This window comes from Enhydra lutris, unplaced genomic scaffold, assembly GCF_002288905.1.
Source record: "Enhydra lutris kenyoni isolate GAN:26980312 unplaced genomic scaffold, ASM228890v2 scaffoldscaffold83, whole genome shotgun sequence".
Lineage (NCBI taxonomy): Eukaryota > Metazoa > Chordata > Mammalia > Carnivora > Mustelidae > Enhydra > Enhydra lutris.
Genome location: NW_019154167.1, coordinates 992,392 through 1,011,350, shown reverse-complemented (window position 1 = coordinate 1,011,350; position 18,959 = coordinate 992,392). Strand labels below are relative to the sequence as shown.

At 43.9% G+C, this 18,959-nt stretch overlaps 1 protein-coding gene and 1 pseudogene across 1 annotated transcript in view; both read left to right on the top strand.

Moving 5' to 3' along the window:
- LOC111161281 overlaps positions 1 to 18,728 on the top strand; it is a 33,589-nt pseudogene extending 14,861 nt beyond the window's left edge.
- The window catches only part of LOC111161275 (midline 2), a 95,136-nt gene continuing 94,016 nt past the window's right edge, over positions 17,840 to 18,959 (top strand). Inside the window, exon 1 of the mRNA XM_022524860.1 lies at positions 17,840 to 18,103. The gene's annotated coding sequence lies outside the window, so the exon portion shown is untranslated. The remainder of the gene's footprint in view (positions 18,104 to 18,959) is intronic.

Genomic DNA, 18,959 nt, shown 5'->3' with positions numbered 1-18,959 from the left:
TGATTGAGTTAAGGATCTTGAGGTGGGGAGATTATCCTGATTGTTTCTGTGGACCCAATGTAAGCAGAAAGAGGGAATGTAATTCCCAATGTAACCTTCATAAGAGGGAAGAAGGAGAGGGAAAAAGGAGAGCCATTAGAAAAGACGATGTGCGGGCTCTCTGCTGAGTGGGGAGCCTGCTTCCTCCTCCTCCTCTCTCTCTCTCTCTGCCTGCCTCTCTGCCTACTTGTGATCTGTCTTTCAAATAAATAAATAAAAAAAATCTTAAAAAAAAAAAAGAAAAGACGATGTGATGACAGAGGCAGAGGCAGTGAAGGACATGTGACAATACTATGCTACTGGCTTTGAAGATGGAAATGATGGTGAGCTGAGGAATGCGGGTGGTCTCTAGAAGTTGGCAAAGGCAAGCAAAGAGATTATTCCCTAGAGTCTCCAGAAAGAACCAGCCCTGTGGACACCTTGACTTTAGCCAGTGAGACCGCTTTTTGATTTCAAACCTCCAGGAATATAAGGTAATAAATATGTGTTGTTCAAAGGCACAAAGTTTGTGGTAGTTTGATAACTAATAGAATAAAAATAGAAATACAGTAGTCCCTCCTTATCTGCAGGGGATATGTTCCAGGACTCCCAGTGGATGCCTGAAATCACCGATAGATAGTACTGAATCTTACATATACTGTTTTTTTTTTTCCTATACCCACATCCCTAGGGTAAGGTTTAATTTATAAATGAGGCACAGTGAGAGTTACGACAATAATAATGAAACAGTACAATTATAGCAATATACTCTAATAAAAATTACGGGAATGTGGTCTCTCAAAATATCTTAGTGTTCTTTCTTTTTTAAGATTTTATTTGTCAGAGAGAGAATAAAAACAGGGGGAGCAGCACAGGGAGAGAGAGAAGCAGACTCCTTGATGAGCAGGGAGCCTGAGGTGGGCTTGATTCTGGGACTCCAGGATCGTGACCTGAGCCGAAGGCAGATGCTTAACTGACTAAACCACCCAGGCGCCCCTATCTTAGTGTTCTGTATGCAACCTTCATCTTGTGATGATGTGAGATGATAAAATGCCTACGTGATGTGATCAAGTAAGGGGAATGACAGAAGCTTTGTGACATAGCATTAGGTTACTAATGACCTTCTCACTGTATGTCAGAAGGGGGATCGTCTGCTTCTGGACTGCAGTGGACAGTGGGTAACTGAAATGGTGGAAAGCAAAACTATGAATCAGGGAGGACTCCCGTACCACACAACAGCAATAGAAAACTAATACACTTAGCTCCACAACACTATGCTGTCCTGATTTTCCTGCTTCTCTAGCTGCTCCTCTTCCCTTCTTCCTGGGCTCCTTCCAGGGTTCCTCTTCCTCTGCCACCCCTTAATTGTTGATGTCCTCCACCCCCGGGGCTCTGCTGTCCTCAGTCCGTCTGTCGTCTTACTTGGCCTCTCTTCCACTGCACATGCTCATGATTTCCACATCTGTGTCTTCAGTCCTTACCTCTCTTCTGAGCTCCTCATCCACACATCCATTTGTCTCCTCAAGTATTCTGCTTCATTATTCTATAGACTCCTCAAAACTCAGCATGTCCCAGACTGATCTCATTATTCTTCCCCCATATCACCCCATCCTCATTTCTCCCAAAAGTCTGCTCCTTTTTCTACATCCCCTACCCCATATAGTGGCACCACCATCCCCAAGTACCCCATCAGATTGACCTAACACATCCTTTCTCTTTCCTTATTTGGTCACAAAGTTCTATTTGAAGTTCTCAATCTCTTTTATGTTTGTGTTCTCTCCTTTTTAAAAAGATTTTATTCATTTTTTTTTGGCAGAGAGAGACACAATGAGAGCAGGAACACAAGCAGGGGGAGTGGGAGAGGTAGAGCAGCCTTCCTGCTGAGCAGGGAGCCCGATGTTGGTCTCGATTCCAGGACCCTGGGGTCAAGTCTTGAGCTGAAGGCAGACACTGAACAACTGAGCCTCCCAGGTGCCCCTATTTGTATTCTCTTTATCTTTCTTAATATACTGCAGTTGTTTCCCAACAGCTGTTCTGCCTCATTCTCCAACCTCTCAAATCCATCCTTCTCATAGCTACCTGACTAACTTCTCTAAAATACAAATTTCATCATGACATTCCCCTATTTTCAACCACTCTGAGATGGCTCACAGCTTCTGGATAATGTCCATGTTCTTCAGAATGTCACATAGAGTACTTTGTGATCCATTCTTGGATAATTTCATCAGCCTCTCTTTATTCGACTCTACACTCAACATTTCTGCCTACAGTATTATCCATTCATTGCCATTACCATATTCTCTTTGGCTTCTGTGCCATTGTGTGGGCCGTGCCACCTTTCTGAAATGCCCTTTGTCCCCCAAATACCTTCTACACTGCTTTCAAGACTCATCTTTCCCTGACTGCCCTCCTCCCACTTCTACTGCCCATTAGGATCCCATCCTGCATGCTTTGTAGCAGCTTGTATTGATCACATCTCAAGGCTTTGTGACACTTTATCATAATTGTTTGCTCACCTGTATTTACCCTATTAGACTGTGGACTCCTTGAGGACAAGGACTCGGTATACATCAAAAAATAAACTCTTGGGGTGCCTGAGTGACTCAGTCAGTTAAGCGTCTGACTCTTGGTTTGGGCTCAAGTTTTGATCTCAGGGTTTTGGAATCGAGCCCCACGTTGGGCTCCATGCTCAGCAGAGTCTGCTTGAGATTCTTTCCCTCTCCCTCCGTCCCTCTCCCACTCTTGTTCTCTCTCTCAAACAATTAAATAAATCTTACTAAACTATCAGCCATAAAAAATGAAATCTTGCCATTTGTGACAACATGGATGGACCTAGAGGACATTATGCTAAGTGAAATAAGTGAGAAAGAAAGACAACTATCATATGCTCTCACTTACATATGGAATCTTAAAAACAAGGAAAATGGGCAAACAGACAAACAAAACAGACTCTTAGGTACAGGGAATAGACTGGTGGTTGCCAGAAGGGAGGTGGGTAGGGGGATGGGCAAAATAGATGAAGGTGATTAAGAGGTACAGATTTCCAGTTCTAAAATAAATAAGTCATGGAGATGAAAAGTACAGCATAGGGAATACAGTCAATAATATTGTAATAATGTTTATGGTGACAGATGGTGATTACACTTGACCACAGTGACCACCAAGTAATAGACAGAATTGTGGAATCAATACATTGTACGCTTGAAACTAACATCACATTGTATATTAATTATACTTCAAAAATAAAGGAAAAAACAGACTCTAGTGTAATGATTTGACTTACATATGACAACAATGGAAACCAAGCAAATTGCTTTGTGGTCCCAGGCTTGTATCTTATTTTATCATATATGAATACATTGACAATTCTTTGAAATAAAACATAAGATTTATATATTAATTGTCATGCATTTTTGTGTAGTTGCTAATCCTCTCACTCTGTCCATCAGGACTTCATTTTCATTCCCTGAAGCTTACATTTCCTCAGAAGAAAATGTCAAGTCCCTTTCAAATGACTATCTTCAATGAACAGGCAAGTAATTTTCCACAGTTGCACATAACTGAGCTCTTCATTCTCTCCTGCAAACTTATCAGGAATTGGAGAATCTGAGAGCCAAAGAAGATTTTTAGAGGTTTCATTTTCCAGTGCTTCCCATCCCTGATAACTCATCCAAGGGCTCCTGTAAATATACAGATTGGCAGGTCCCACTCCAGAGGTACAATACCGTATAATCTGAAATGGGTATAGAACTCTTGATGGGGTCTAATCACTCTGCCATTCTTCCTAAACTTGAATGTGGAATGTTACTTGGTGGGTCTGGGTAGGGGTCCTGAGGTTCTGCTTGTCTAGGAAACTTTCCTGTAATACTATACTGCTGACCCTTGGTCCACACTGAATAGCAAGGGTATTAAAAGCACAGAAGGGTGGAGTCAAAGAAACCTGGGTTCAAATCCTACTTTTGCCATTAAGTTGTTAGGCAACTTTGGGCCCTTTGCTTCACTTTCCCAATCTTCAGTTTCCTCATTTAGAAAATTGATACAATAAGGCCTCATTGAGCTGTTGTGGAGATTTTTTTTTTATGTGTACAGATTGACACAGATAGATTCTTTTGAAAATTCAAGCAATCTAAACAAATTGAGCTTTCTCTTCATCTTGATTATGCAGACTGATTCGGAGAGACCATCTTTAATGGTACTGTGCCTTCCTATACAAGAATATGTTACTTTTTATTTAGGTCTTTTTTTAATTTATTTTATTTTTTTTAAAGATTTTATTTATTTATTTGACAGAGAGAGATCACAAGTAGACAGAGAGGCAGGCAGAGAGAGAGAGCGGGAAGCAGTCTCCCCGCTGAGCAGAGAGCCCGATGCGGGACTCGATCCCAGCACCCTGAGATCATGACCCGAGCCAAAGGTAGCGGCTTAACCCACTGAGCCACCCAGGCGCCCCTACTTAGGTCTTTTTTTATGTGTTATGAGACATTAAATGAGATAATGCTTTAAAAACACTTAGCATGGTTCCTGGATGTTGTAAGTGCTCAATACTTGGTGACTGGTAGTTTTTTTTTTTTTTTTTTAACATTTGCTTATGGAAAACTTCAAGCACATACAAAGTAGAGATGATAATATTAATGAACCTCCATGTATCCATCACCCGGTTCCAACAATTATCAACGTGTGGCCAATCATGTTTTATGTATACACAAACTCATCTCTTCCTCCTGGATGATGTTATTTTATTTTACTTTATTTTATTTTAAAGATTTTATTTATTTATTTATTTGAGAGAGAGAGAGAGAGAGAGAATGAATGCGAGCAGGGGGAGGAACAGAGGGAGAGGGAGAAGGACAAGCAGATTACGCTGATTGTGGAGCCTGACCCAGGCCTGGATCCCAGGACCCAGATATCATGACCCGAGCCAAAACCAATAGTCAGACGGTCTACCAACTGAGCCTCCCAGGCACCCCTCCTGGATTATTTTAAAGCAAATCCTAGACACCGGTATCATTTCCTCCATAAACACTTCAGTATGTATCGCCAAAAGATAAGACCTCCTTCTCTCTCTCATTATGACCATTATGCCACTATTTTCACCTAACACTTTAACATGAAATCCTTAATATAATCAAATATCCACTCAGCATTCAAATAGCTCCACTTATCCCATAAGCATCTCTTTGAAGTTGGCTTGTTCAAATCAGGATATGAATGGAAGTTGTATTGTTGTTAGTATCATTTCTAGTATCATTATTTCTATCACACAAATATCCATCCTGGACACCCCACTCCCAGTGATGGGGAGCTTATCAGCTCCCACGGCAGCTCATTTCATCTTTGGATAGCATAACTACAAGGTTTCCATTCAATATAAGGAAGAATTTCTGTCTCCCCGTATCTTCTATCCACTGGGTCTTATGAAGGACAAATCTTTTTTTTTTTAAGATTTTATTTATTTATTTGACAGATAGAGAGCACAAGTAGGCAGAGCGGCAGGCAGAGGGAGAGGGAGAATCTCTGCAGGGAGCCTGATGTGGGGCTCGATCCCAGGACCCTGGGATTATGACTTGAGCTGAAGGCAGCTGCTTAACCGATTGAGCTACCCAGGCACCCCACAGGACAAGTCTATTCCCTCTGACAGCCTGTATTAATTACCTATGGCTGATGTGACAAAATACCACAAACCGAATAGCTTTAAACAACAGAAATTTATTGACTCTATTCTGGAGACTTGACGTCTGAAATCAAGGTGTTGGTGGGACTGTTTTCTTTGAAGACTCTGACGTCGAATCCTTCCTGGTCTCTTGCAGCTTCTGGGGGCTCCTGTTCTTTGGCCTGTGCCAGTGCAACTCTAATCTCTAGCTCCGTCTTCACAGGGCCATCTTCCCTCTGTGTCCATGGCCAGATTTCCCTCTTCTTATAAGGACATCTGTTGGATTGGACTAAGCAACCCACCCCATGCCAATATGACCTCATCTGAGCTAGTAGCATCTGCAAAGACTCCATTTGAAAATAAGGCTACATTCTGACATCCCAGGGGTTAGGACTTCAACGAACCTTTTTTGGGGGGACACAATTCAATCCATAACAGAGCATTTCCAATATTTGAAGAAAACCATCAACTCCCTGATAGTTTTCCCTTAATCCAGGTTATATCTCCCCAGTCCTTCAATCCTTCCTGAGGTTTGACTTTATTCTTTCCAAACCACTGGCATTTATTGAATTATCCGATTTGGCTCACAGATTGAAATGTTGTTGGGGCATAGTTTGACTATGCTGAATAGGCCTGCACTCTCTCTTTGCTGGCTCCATGTACTTTATTTCTATCACTGCAGCCTAGGTTTGAATTAGTACATCCCCTCCCCCATCTCAGACCATATTAGGTGTCCCCCTTCTGTTCTTTGCACTTACCGCACTACGTGACAGTTATTTGCGTGAAGAATTGTTAAAGGTGTTATAAGTCAACTTTATGCATCAACAGCATGTTATGGTCATAAAATAGCTGATTTGTTAAACATTAATTGAGATTTTACTATGTGCCAGACACTGTAATGGTGTGATGGATACAATTTTGAATAAAGCATGGTCTTTGCCCTCGGGAAGCTCACAGGCTAGGGAGGGATACAAGCCTGGGAACAGACATGTTGGGGCAAGAGTTGCAACAGAGACCAGTTCAGGACTCTTTGAAAGCAGGAAAGAGACTTCTAGTCCAGCCCAGGGTGGGGTATGTTAAGGGAAGCTTTCCTTGGGGACATCATGCCCTGGGATGAGTCTGAGGGGATGACAAGGAGTCTGCCAGGCAAACGGGGGGAGCATCAGTGGGAATGGGCATCAAAGCAGAGGCTGCCATGTGGTCAAAGGCATAGAAGTATTTGGAGAATGTCAAGGTTGCAAGCTGTTTGGTATTGTTGAAACATAAGCTGTGCATGAGACGTAGTGGGGGATAGCTGGCAAGTTTGAGGAGATTTGAGTGGTCCAGAAGTAGCTTGGACTCCATCTTGTAGGCAATGGAGTGTTACATGATAGTATTTGCACTTGAAGCTAATTCCGGTGGCTGTGTGGCGATGTGGATATGGTTAAAACTAGAGGCAAGGAGACTGGCTGCGAGTTTGTGACAGCTACTAGGTGTGTGATGAGTTGAGAAATATTTGAGAAGTTAAACTGTCAAGATTGGGTCAGAGTTTAGCTCTGCGGAGAGTGAGAGAGAGAGAAGATGTAGAAATGACTTTGAGGTCTCTGGCATGGGGGTGACTCCCCTTTGCCATCATTTGATACAGGGAATATAAAACACTTACAAGGCTTGAAGAAGAGATACTGAGTCTGGTTTTGGACATGTTAAACTTGAGGTACCTGTAGGATATTTTTAAGGCTCAGGGTAAGTTCTGTCCTGGAGATGTAGATTTGGGTGTCATCAGAACAAAGGTAAAAATAGAAACAATGGGAATGGATGGGGCCATCAGGGAGAAACTGGAAAGTGGGAAGAACCAAGGACCGAGAATGAGATACTGGTCAACACCTACATGTTGATGGAGAAGGAGGATCACGCCAAGGACAAAGTAGGAATAGTTATAGAGGTGTGAAGGGAACTAGGAAAGTGTGGTGTCGTGGAAACACAAAAAAGAAAGAAGAGAGCAGCAGTGTTAAATGACACTAAAGGATTGAGTAAAGTAAGGGTTCCAGGAAAGACCTTGTTTAATGCTTTTCTAAAAATGAAAGAAATGCAAAGTTCTATTCCCATTTCCTCGTTCTCTCTACTGATTAGCCTCATCAAAGAAGGAAATCAGGTTTAGTTGACTCATTCTTAGTGACAACTGCCTCCCTTTAATAATCTGAGCATTCTAGAATGTTCATTAAGCAAATACTTATGGAGCACTTGCTGTACACCAGGCATTGTTCTAGATTCTGTTCTAGGTTTATCATTGGTAAATGAGACAGACAAAAATTGCTGCTCTCATGGAGCTTATAATTGAGGTGCACCATAGCTATGATTCTGACTCCAATTCCAATGGGTGGCAGTTTTCCCCCACACCACCAAGCGATTCTTTGACATTAGCTGTGTATCCTACAATTCAACGCAATTCTGACATTGTTTACCTGGACATAGTGTCAGAATCTACTGGTTAAGGGATCAGTCCTACAAGACTGCCCTCTTCTGCACTTCAGATGCCAATCACAAGTCCAGGTTGTCTCCTGTGCTTCTGACCCATGGCTAGAGATGGAGATGGAGGGTTCCAGGAACCCCCCTTCTTTGGTTCATTTGCTCAGAACTCAGAGAAACATTTTACTTACTAGATTACCAGTTTATTATAAAAATATATAATTGGGGGGGGAATGACTAGATGACCCAGTCAGTTAAGCATATGACTCTTGATTTCGGCTCAGTTCACGATCTTGGGGTCGTGGGATTGAGCCCCGCGTTGGGTTCTGTGCTCAGCATGGAGTCTGCTGGAGTTTCTCTCCCTCTGCCCCTCCTCCTGCTCACATTTGTGCATGCACTCTCTCTCTCTCTAAAATAAATAATAAATCTTTTTAAAGAAGATACAATTTAGGAATAGCTAGTTGGAAGAGAAGCTTAGGACAAAGTACAGGGGAAGCAGCACAGAATTTCTATGCCCTCTCCCATAGCCCAATCTCCCAGCATCAGCATGTGATCACCAGCCTGGAAGCTCTCCAACCTGGTCCTTTTGCCTTCGTACATAGCCATGATTGATTAAATAACTGCCCGTTGCTGATTGATTCAACCTCCAGCCCTTTCCCTCCCAGGAGGTCAGGGTTTGGGGAGGAGGAACTGAAAGTTCCAGCCCTCTAATCACAGGGCTGGCTCTCTTGGCAAGCAGCCCCCATCTTTAGGTGTGGTCCAAAAGTCATCTCATTAACATAACAAAAGACATATTTTCCTGCTCCCATCACTTCGGAAATTCCAAACAGTTTTAGAAGCTCTGTGCTGGACACGGGGACAAAGACCAAATATTTATTTCTTATATTAAATCCCAGTATCCCATAACATAATGCTTATGAGCTGGTTCTAGATCCTGGAATCACTACCTGCTAAACAATGTGACCACCTGGGCAAATTACTTAATTTCAGCCTTAGTTTCTTCATCTATAAAATGGGGACATGAAGGATTATTGTCAGGAGGTTATTATTAAAATTAAAAGAGCTAATACATGTAAAATGCTTTGAACAGTGTCAGGTGCAGAGTAAGAGCTCAAAAGAAAGTGTCTGTTATTATCCTGGTCTGTGTAGGTGCGGGGAGACAAGTCAACACAAGAAAATATGTTAGTGATAAGTGCAATGGAAAGAATTAAAATAGGGCAATTTGAAAGCAAGTAAATTTGTAGTTACTTTGATTTGAATCATTTACTGGGAGACAATGATATCTGAGCTGAATTCTGTATTAGCTATGTTAACAGTCCTGGCAAAATACACTACACGTTGACCACCTGTGGCCCTTGGGCCAAATCCGGCCCACAGCCTGTTTTTGTAAATAAAGTTTTACTGTTTATGCATTGTCTATGGCTGCTTTTGCAGGGAGCTGAGCCGTTGTGACAGAGACCAGATGGCCAGACAAAGCCTAAAATATTTAGTATTTGTCTCTATAGAAAAAGTTTGCCCACCCGTGCTTTTTAGGCAGAGGAAACAGCCAATGCAAAAGCCGTAGACAGAAAGATGCATAGGTGAGAGGAAACAGGTAAGAGGAAGAAGAGTGATATGAATCTTGTCTGTAATTTGCAAAATCTACTTTCTTGCTCCATTTGTAAGTAGTTCATCTCTAGTCTTGGAGGATCTGGTACTGGCACTTCTCTTGTGTGTCCGATGATTTCTGGGTGACAGTAGTTCACTGATCTTAGTTGCAAGTTCTCAGTAGCCTCAGGGAGTTAGTCAGGCCAGAATGTTCGAACTACTTTAGAGCAGCACTCTTAACCCCTCACAGGCCAGTGCCTTCCTAATAGGTCTATATCAACAGAAGGCACTACCCCCATCAATGCCTTGTTTAAAATTTGAATCCCAGGAGCACCTGGGTGGCTCAGTTGGTTAAGCGTCCACCTCAGGCTCAGGTCACGATCCCAGGGTCCTGGGATCTAGCCCCATGTTGGGCTTCCTGCTGAACAGGGAGCCTGCTTCTCCCTCTCTTCCCTGCTTGTGCTCTCTCTCTCAAATAAATAGTCTTTGAAAAAATAAAAATAAAATTTGAATCTCACTCAACCTCATTTCATGGATATCTTTGAGTTGGAATTTATGGTCATGTGTCTTAAGTGAACTCTCATTCATGTTTATTATACAGGTTATTCCTGGTTTTTGAAAGTACCCCATTTTGCATTCATGAAAGACCTACATTAGCCTCTGTTTTCACTAGCCAAAAACAAAACAAAACAAAACCAAACCAAACCAAACCAAAAACAAACAAACCTGAAGAGATGAAAATCAAAAATAGTGCTCTGGGCACCTAGGTGGCTCAGTCGGTTGGGTGTCGGCCTTCGGCTCAGGTCATGATCCCAGGATCCTGGAATCAAGCCCTGCATGGGGCTCCTTGCTCGACAGGGAGCCTGCTTCTCCCTCTCCCTCTGTTTGCTGCTCCCCCTGTTTGTGCTCTTTCTGTCAAATAAATCAATACAATCTTAAAAAAAAGAAAATAGTGCTCAGTGTTTCAAAACGAGCTCTTATAGAGGCAGCACACATCCCACACAGCAAGAGGGACACCGCTCAGCTCCTTCCCCTGGACCAACCCTCAGCATCTTAGCGCCAAGCCACCATAACTTTGAACCATGTCGGTGAACATCTGTGATTTATCTTGACTTATTTTGTGTGTCTGTTAGCAACATGTGTCCTAGGGTATCAGAAACGCCTAAGAGAGGTTATTTTGGGGGCCTCTAAAAATTTTCCATATAATTTTGTGGTCATTGTTTCTTTGCCATTGTCATTTCGGGTTAAGAAAGGTTTTATAGGAGTGCTGTGCTTTCGGGGAGTAGGGGAGACCTGTACATATCTATGGACCAAATATCAATGCCTATATATCTACACTGATGATATTTCCAAAACCACATTTTGAGAGATGTTAGGGTCCTACGAGATATTAATAAAAGTTCCATGGTCAAACATATTTGGGAAATGCTAAATAAAGCTAAGATAGGTTTTATGTCTGAAAGGAATTCTTAAAGCCTTGATAGGCTAATGGGTGCTGTTCACTGCTGGAGGATTTCCTAAACTTCTTTGTTCAATTTTTTTTTTCTTAGAATGCCAGTTAATATCTTGAGGGGCACTAGTGTTTCTTGAGTCAGTTTGAAAATTACTGGCGAGTAGGTAGTCGAGGCCCTGAGTAATGTGTCTGGCCTCCCAGCATGAATCTGCTACAAATGCACTAGTTCTGCCAAAAGGTCTTTCCATGTGTGATATTCTCACTGCAGATTGAAGACTGGGGTAAATCTGTATTGGGCATGTAAGGGTGGTCTCCGGAGCACCATCTTTCCTGGTTACTGCCATTCATCCAGCAAACATTAGTACTTACCATGAGCCAGCTTCTGTTCCAGGGGTTGGAGATACCACACGAGTGATAGAGACAGACAAGGTTCTTGTTCTTGTGGAAAATATGTGCTCGTGTGTTCGTGTATGGAGGAGGACATATAATCGACACAGACAGTAATTTTAGCTAGTGATAAGTGCCCTGAAGGAAAGAAATAGTGTGTTGTGTTAGAGAATAATGTGAAAGCGTTACTTTAGATAAAGTAGTCAGGGAAGGCTTCTCTAAGGACCTAAGAGAAGGATCTAGACAGCCATGTGGTGAGTAGAAGGAGTATCTAGCAGACAGAAGGGAACATGCAAAGTCCCTGTGGTCGCCAAAAGCTTGTGGTTCAAGGCATGTCAGAAGGCCACTGTGTTGGATTGCAGTGAATAAGAGTGAAAGCAGATCAGGGTAAGGTTGGAGAGGTAGGCAGGGGCCAGCTAATACCATGTCTTAATAGAGCGCATTAAGCAATTTGAACTTGATGCTAATGGCAGTGAGAAGAAGGAGTAAAATATCAGATTTCCATTTTAAAAAGATCACTTTGGGGGCCCCTGGGGGGCTCAGTTGGTTAAGCATCTGACTCTTGATTTCAGCTCAGGGCATGATCTCAGGGTGGTGAGATTGAGCCCCACCTCAGGCTCTGAGCTGAGTGTGGAGCCTACTTCAGATTCTCTTTCTCCCTCTCCCTCTGCCCCTCCCCCTTGCTCATGTGCTCTTTCTATCTCTCTCTCTCTCCAAAAAATATATACATAAAAATAAATAAAAAGATTGCTCTGGCCACAGTACTGACTACAGAGGGTCAAGAGTGGAAGCAGGGAGACCCAAACAAGACTCGATGGGAGAGGAGAGGGTGGCAAGTTTTGAATAGCCAGGTGGTGCCGTTTAATGAGATGGGGAAGAGTGGAAACCAAGAGCTCTCCTTCAGTCACATTAAGTTACAGCCGTCTGTGAGGCTTCCAGATGGAAATATAAAATAGCCAGGTGGCTATGCACATAGGGACTCAGGGGAGAGATCTGAGCTGGAGGGATAAAATGGAGATTGTACTTAAAGCCGTGGGAGCAGAGAAGGTCACCCAGGGAAGGAGTGAGTGGAGATGGAGAACAGAGCCAAGGACTGAGTCTTGGGGCACACCAACCTTTGGAGACAGAAGAGCAGGAGGAGGAAAGAACAGCACCTGAGGAACAGGCAGCGAGATGGTAGAAAAACTATGGAGAATGTGGTATCAGAGGTCAGAAGCTAAGTGACCTGGGGCACTGGTTAAGAAGGCATGGCCAGTAGGAACGTTTAGGCTCAGGCCTGAAGACTAATTAGAACTCCAGGAAAGTGGCATCTGGGTGGCCCAGTCGGTTAAGTGTCTCCCTTAGGCTCAGGTCATGATCCCAGTGTCACGGGATCAAGCCCCACCTCTGGCTCCCTGCTCAGCAGGGAGTCTGCTTTTGCCTTTCCCTCCTGCTCCTGAGTGCTCTCTCTCTCTCAAATAAATAAATACTCTTTAAAAAATTCCAGGAAACTATTTATCGATGTAATATAAATATCAAAGAATATGCAGGCCTTGTAACAAACAACAATTCGGATAAATTACAAAATTAATAAAAAGCAGTACCAAAATATAGATCAAAGGAGGATAAGAAAATATCAGGAACGTGCCATTTCTCCATACCGGGAACATATTTATTTTGAACCACTGTCTCTTAAGCCATGAAATGGCTGGTTCATAAGTAGATTTAGAACAATGTCCTATTGATGAGCCCATGCCAAAGTACCTTTCTTCTCACCATCCTGTTAAGAGCCCCCTGGTTAGAAAAGCCTTTGGCAAACCTCTGGATTTCAGACAACTAGCTGTTTCTTTTGAGAGCAGTATGAAGGTTCCCTTCTGCAGAAGCGACAATTCTCTTCTGCAACAAAATCTCCCTTCTGTGATTTTTTCCTTCTGAAACAGACGGGGCTCTGTGCTTCTCTCTGTAGAAAGTATCTGGAGTCATTCCCCCTCTCCTCCTCTCCAATTCTTAGCTGGAAAAAAAAAGAGCCCATGAGCTGTCCCTTTCATGCTCTAGGACGGTGGTGTGGTGAGTCGGCTTCGGATTAATTCAATTCAACACCTCAAGCAGAATGTGTCAAACATCTTTTTTCCCCCATGGATCTGATTTTATTTTAATAATAGGATCAACACATGTTCTATACAAAGGTAACCATTAACTAATTATAAACAAATAATTTCATCACATACTCCCAGTCCATTTTGCATCTCTTGCCAGATACGAAACATTTACTTTCATACATTTACAGCGATAATTTGCATAAAACCACTGAACATGAGGATATTTTCAAAGCCGCTGCTTATGTGATGTGATCAGCAAAATCTCCCCCACCCCGCCAATCCCCACCCACACACACTATTAGTCATTCCTTTGAGTTAATACATTGAAGGCCTTTGTTAAAATTAAAACATTATCTACTAATAAAGAGACAAATGGAGCTATTAACATTTTGCTCAAATTAGTTGACTGAAATCCTTAATTAGTAAGGTCTTTTGTGAAACGGACCCAGAAGCGGTTTTAAGTTTTGTTGAGGGAAAGGAAAGATCCTGAATATGGGCTGGTATCTGGGGAGGGAAGGTGGGGTTCCAGCACTCTGCACGGGACTCTGGCCAGGGACGAGCTTGAAAGCACTGGAAACTCAGGTGGAGGATAGGGATGCCTGGATGGCTCAGTTGGTTGAGTGTCTGCCTTCGGCTCAGGTCATGATCCCAGAGTTCTAGGATGGAGTCTCCCTGCTCAGTGGGGAGTCTGCTTCTGCCTCTGCCTGCCTCTCTCTCTCTCTCTCTGATAAATAAAATCTTTTTTAAAAACTCAGGTGGAGGGGAGACTGCTAAAAAGTGAAGGAGAGGGTGGTTTCTGAAGGACGGTAAAGGCCTTTAAAAGCAAATGTCCTCTAAAGGACTGTACGGCCAAGAGCTAGTGAGCTTGGCTCGGGTGTCTGTGACCAAAGTGGTCACTTCTTCATGTTTTAGAAAATTCTTCAGCTCTCTGCAGAGATCATATCCAGTGAGGTTAAAGAATTCTAAGGGATCAATTGACTTCTGACTCAACTTGGTTTTTTTTTTTTGAGACATAACTTAAAACAATGTTTAACTACAAAAGAAATTCTCATTGCAGTATATTCAAACAGTTATAAAATATATAGACTCAAACCCAAAAAATCCTCTCAATACCCACCATAATTCCAGGCTCCCACTATTTTTTGATGTGCTCCCACATTCTTTTCTGTGCATTTACATAGGTCAATGGTTGAACAACACAGAGGTTAGAGGTCCAGACCCCTGTGCACTTGAAAATCCATGTATAAATTCTGACTCCCCAAAAATGTAACTAATAGCCTACCATTGACCAGAAGTCTTACTGATAACACAGTTGATTAACATGTATTTTGTGTGTTATATGCATTATATACCATATTTCTTGTTTTTGTTCTACATTTTTATTAAGTTTTTCTTTTAATTCCAGTATAGTTAACAAACAGTGTTATATTAGTTTCAGGTGTACAATAAAGCTGGATTTCTTAAAGAGTATTTATTTGAGAGATAAGAGCACTAGTGGAGGTGGGAGGAGCAGAGGGAAAGGGAAAGAATCTCAAGCAGACTCCCCACTGAGCACAGAGCCCAGTCATGGGGCTCGATCTCATGATGCTGAGATCATGACCCAAGCAGAAATCAAGAGCCTGACACTCAACCAACTGAGCCACCCAGGCACTCTGACAATATAGCTGTATTCTTAGAGTAAGCTAGAGAAAAGAAAATGTAATTAAGGAAATCATGAGGAAAATATGTTACAGTACTGTACTATAAAAAATATCTGTGCATAAGGGGACCCACGTGGTTCAAGGTCAACTGTTTATTTCTTTTCTTACACAAATACAATGATCTCTACCTGTTCTGTATACGTCCTTGTTCCTTTAATTTAAAAAATTTTATTATGGTAAAATAGACATCGCATCAAATTTGCCATTCTAACCATTTTTGAGTGGCAATCAGTATATTCACAAGGTTGCCTAAGTCCCACCACTATCTAGTTCTAGCACTTTGTCATCATTCCAAACAGAAACTCTGTAGCCACTGAACAGTTAACCCCTTATTCTCCCCTCCCTTCAGTCCCTGGTATCCTCTGTTCTATTTTCTGTCTCTATGCTCCTTGTTCTTTTAAAATTGTTTTTGAAATGTAATACAGGGACATTATTAAAAATGCAAACAGTACAGAAGGGTGTATACGATGTTAAATACTTCCTCCTATGCTTGACCCTCAGGCAACTAACGTAATCAGCTTTTCACAGTTGTAGCAAACCACACACCACTTGCTGTTTTCATTTAACAACCCTTGAGAGAGATAGGTATAAGACACATATATAATTTGTCTTTATTCACTTCTCTGTTATGCTAAGATCAGTTTCCTTCTGACTCAGCTTTTGAAAAATTAATTTTTTTCTTGTGGCAAAAAACCGCATGACATAAAATTCACCCTCTCCACTGTTTCTTAGTGTACAGTGCAATACTGTCAGCCACGTGCACATTGTTGTGCAATGGATTCCCCGGAAATCTACCCCCATCCCGCTCCACCACACATACACCCCAGTCCTACATGATGGAAACTCCACATCCATAGAACAACACCTCCCCACTGCACCCACCATTTGACTTTCTGTGTCTATGAGTTCGACTATTTTAGATACCTCCTATAAGTGGAATCATGCAGTATTTGTCCTCCTGTGACTGGCTTGTTTCACTCGGCATATGATCCTCGAGGTTCATCCATGTCCTAGAATATGCCAAGATTTCCTTCCTTTTCCAAGGCTGACATGTACATGCCTCGTTGTACTGGATGTATATGCCACATTTTCTTCATCCTTTAATCTGCCCCCGGGCATGTAGGTTGCTCCGACCTTGTGTCTCGTGTTAGTAGTGCTGCAATGAAGGTGAAGGTGCAAATCTGTCTTTGAGATTTTGCTTTCAACTCTTTTGGCTATAGTTCCAGAAGAGGGATTGCTGGATCATATGGTAGGTCTATTTTTAATTTTTTGAGGAACTTCCATACTGTTTTCCGGAGCAGTTGTACCATTTCACACTCCCAGCAACAGTGTACAAGGGCTCCAGTTTCTCTAGATCCTCGCCAACACTTTTTACTTTCTGTTTGTTGGGTTGTTTTTAAAATAATAGCCATCCTAACTGGTGTGAGGTGATACCTCATTGTGGTTCTGATTGGCAATTTGCTGATGATTAGTGATATTTCGCATCTTTTCAAATGCTTGGCCATTTGTCTATCTCCTTGGAAGAAATGTCTATTCAAGTCCTTTGCCTGTTTTTTAGTTGGGTTATTTGTTTTGTTATTGGGTTGTGGGAGCTCTTTATATATTTTGGATACTAACCCCTTATCAGACATATGGTTTGCCAATAGTTTCTCCCCATTTGCATCTTTTCATGGTTAATTCTTCTGCCATGCAGAAATTTTTAAGTCTGATGTAGTCCTACTTGTCTATTTCTGCTTTCATTTGCCTGTGTTTTCGTGTGACTCATTAACTTTTATTTCTTTTAGGGTCAGATTTTCATCAGGATAGCCTGGTTGTGATTTTTGTCTTCGTTTCCACCTCAGTGCTCTCTAGCACATTGTTTAACAGGGGTGTTGGCTAATTACTATTGGTTCCCTGATGGGATACTCCCAGAACTACCTTAATTTTTTTGGACTCCTTCCCATGCACAGTAATGGGAGGCTTATGTGTGTGTGTGGTGGTGGGGGGAGGTGTTTCCTTCATTTTCTCTCGTTTTCCCCCTTCATCTCCCCCTTTTATCCCATGTTAGGTGCAGAATCTCCTCGGGGGCATCGTCCTTCTTTCCTCTCCCATCCTCTTTGTGAGTGGTGGTGGTCTCTGAGCCAATGACAGGTCAGCTGACAGGCTGACTCCAGACCAATGAGGCTTCTGGGTTCCTGATGGACCAATTAGCTTATTAGGGACATCATACCTGGATAGCTGGCCTCTGCCCCATTGTCCTCTTTAAGCACCCTCTTGTTTTGCCTATTAAGGATTTGAATATGCAAACGAAACACTACTTTCTTGTGTTTCGTTTTGTTTTTTTTTTTTTTTAAATGTTGGTGGCTTTAATCCATCCCCACAACTTCTGCCCAAGGCCAATAAAGCACAGGCATTCTCCCTTTGTAAAAAGAAAGAGGGGTTGGGTTTCCTTCAATTGTCTGCCCTTTTCTGTCTCCTCCACTATTTTTGTTTTACTCTGTAGTTAACTTTGCATTAAAGAAGCTTCATCTGAGGGCCAGTGCGGTGGACCCAGGCACTCTCTTCTCATTGCCGGTTGCAACGGCCTTTTCCTTGTTCTAACCTGGTGGCTTGTGGGACCAGGGGGCTGGCGGGTGGGAGAAGAGTTTGGCCATAGTCTTCCTTCAGCATTTCACACACATTCTGCGCTCTCTCTCTCTCTCTCTCTTTTGCGCGCACACACACACACACGCCCGCTCGGGCCCCTCTCGGCGTGTCTTCCTTCAAGATGACAGGGCGCTGGAGAAAAGGCTGCTGGAATCAGCTGGTAGGTACAGTAGTAACCCGAACCCCACCCACCCGCTGCCTTTGCTTGCTCAGGTTTCTCCGGTCACTCCAGCCAAGGGAGAAAACATGTAAACGCGCCTCCGCGGGAGGGGCTGGGGGAGCTGGGAGCCGCGGGGGCGGCGGAAGGTGAGCCCGGGAAGGTGGCCGAGCGCCCCTGTTGCCGGGGACCCTTCCCAGTGGTCCCTCGGGGCGCCAGCTCCAGCCCTGTTTGCCCCCCACCCCCCTTTTCGTAGGGATCGCCTTTTTTTTTTTTTTTTTCCTCTGCGGCGGCGGAAATGACAGTGTGGTGCTGCCGCGGTGTCATGGTGCTGCCCCTGGACTAAAGGGCGAAAACTCTTAAGTTTGGCTCGGGAGACCCAGCTGCGGTAGCGTCGCAGCCGCCGTGGTGTCCCTGGCGGGGCGCGCGGGCGGGCGGATCCCGGCTGCTGCGCGGCGGCGGCGGCGGCGGCGAAGGCGGGCGGCGGCCTAGAGCAGCAGCGGCGGCGGCGCGGCGGCCCCAGGAGCTGGCGCCGGAGCCCGAGCCAGCTCCCGGCGGAGGCAGGCGAGCGCCGGGCGCCCTCGGGCGCGCCGAGGAGATGGCTGGCACCCCAGAACGCTATGGGTAAAACGCGCCCCCTCGCCGCGGCCGCGGGAGCAGAGCACCGCTGCCCGCGTGAGGCACGGCCCGGGCTCCGGCTTCGGCTCTGGCCGCCTCTCAGGTGCCGCCGGGGCCCGGCGCGGGCCAAGGGCTCCGGGGCTCGGAGGGGCGGGGTGACGGGGACCGCGAGGCTCCAGGTGGCGGCGGCGGCGGCGGCGGGGCGGGGGCCGCGGGGGCCATCCCTGGCCTGGCCCGGGCG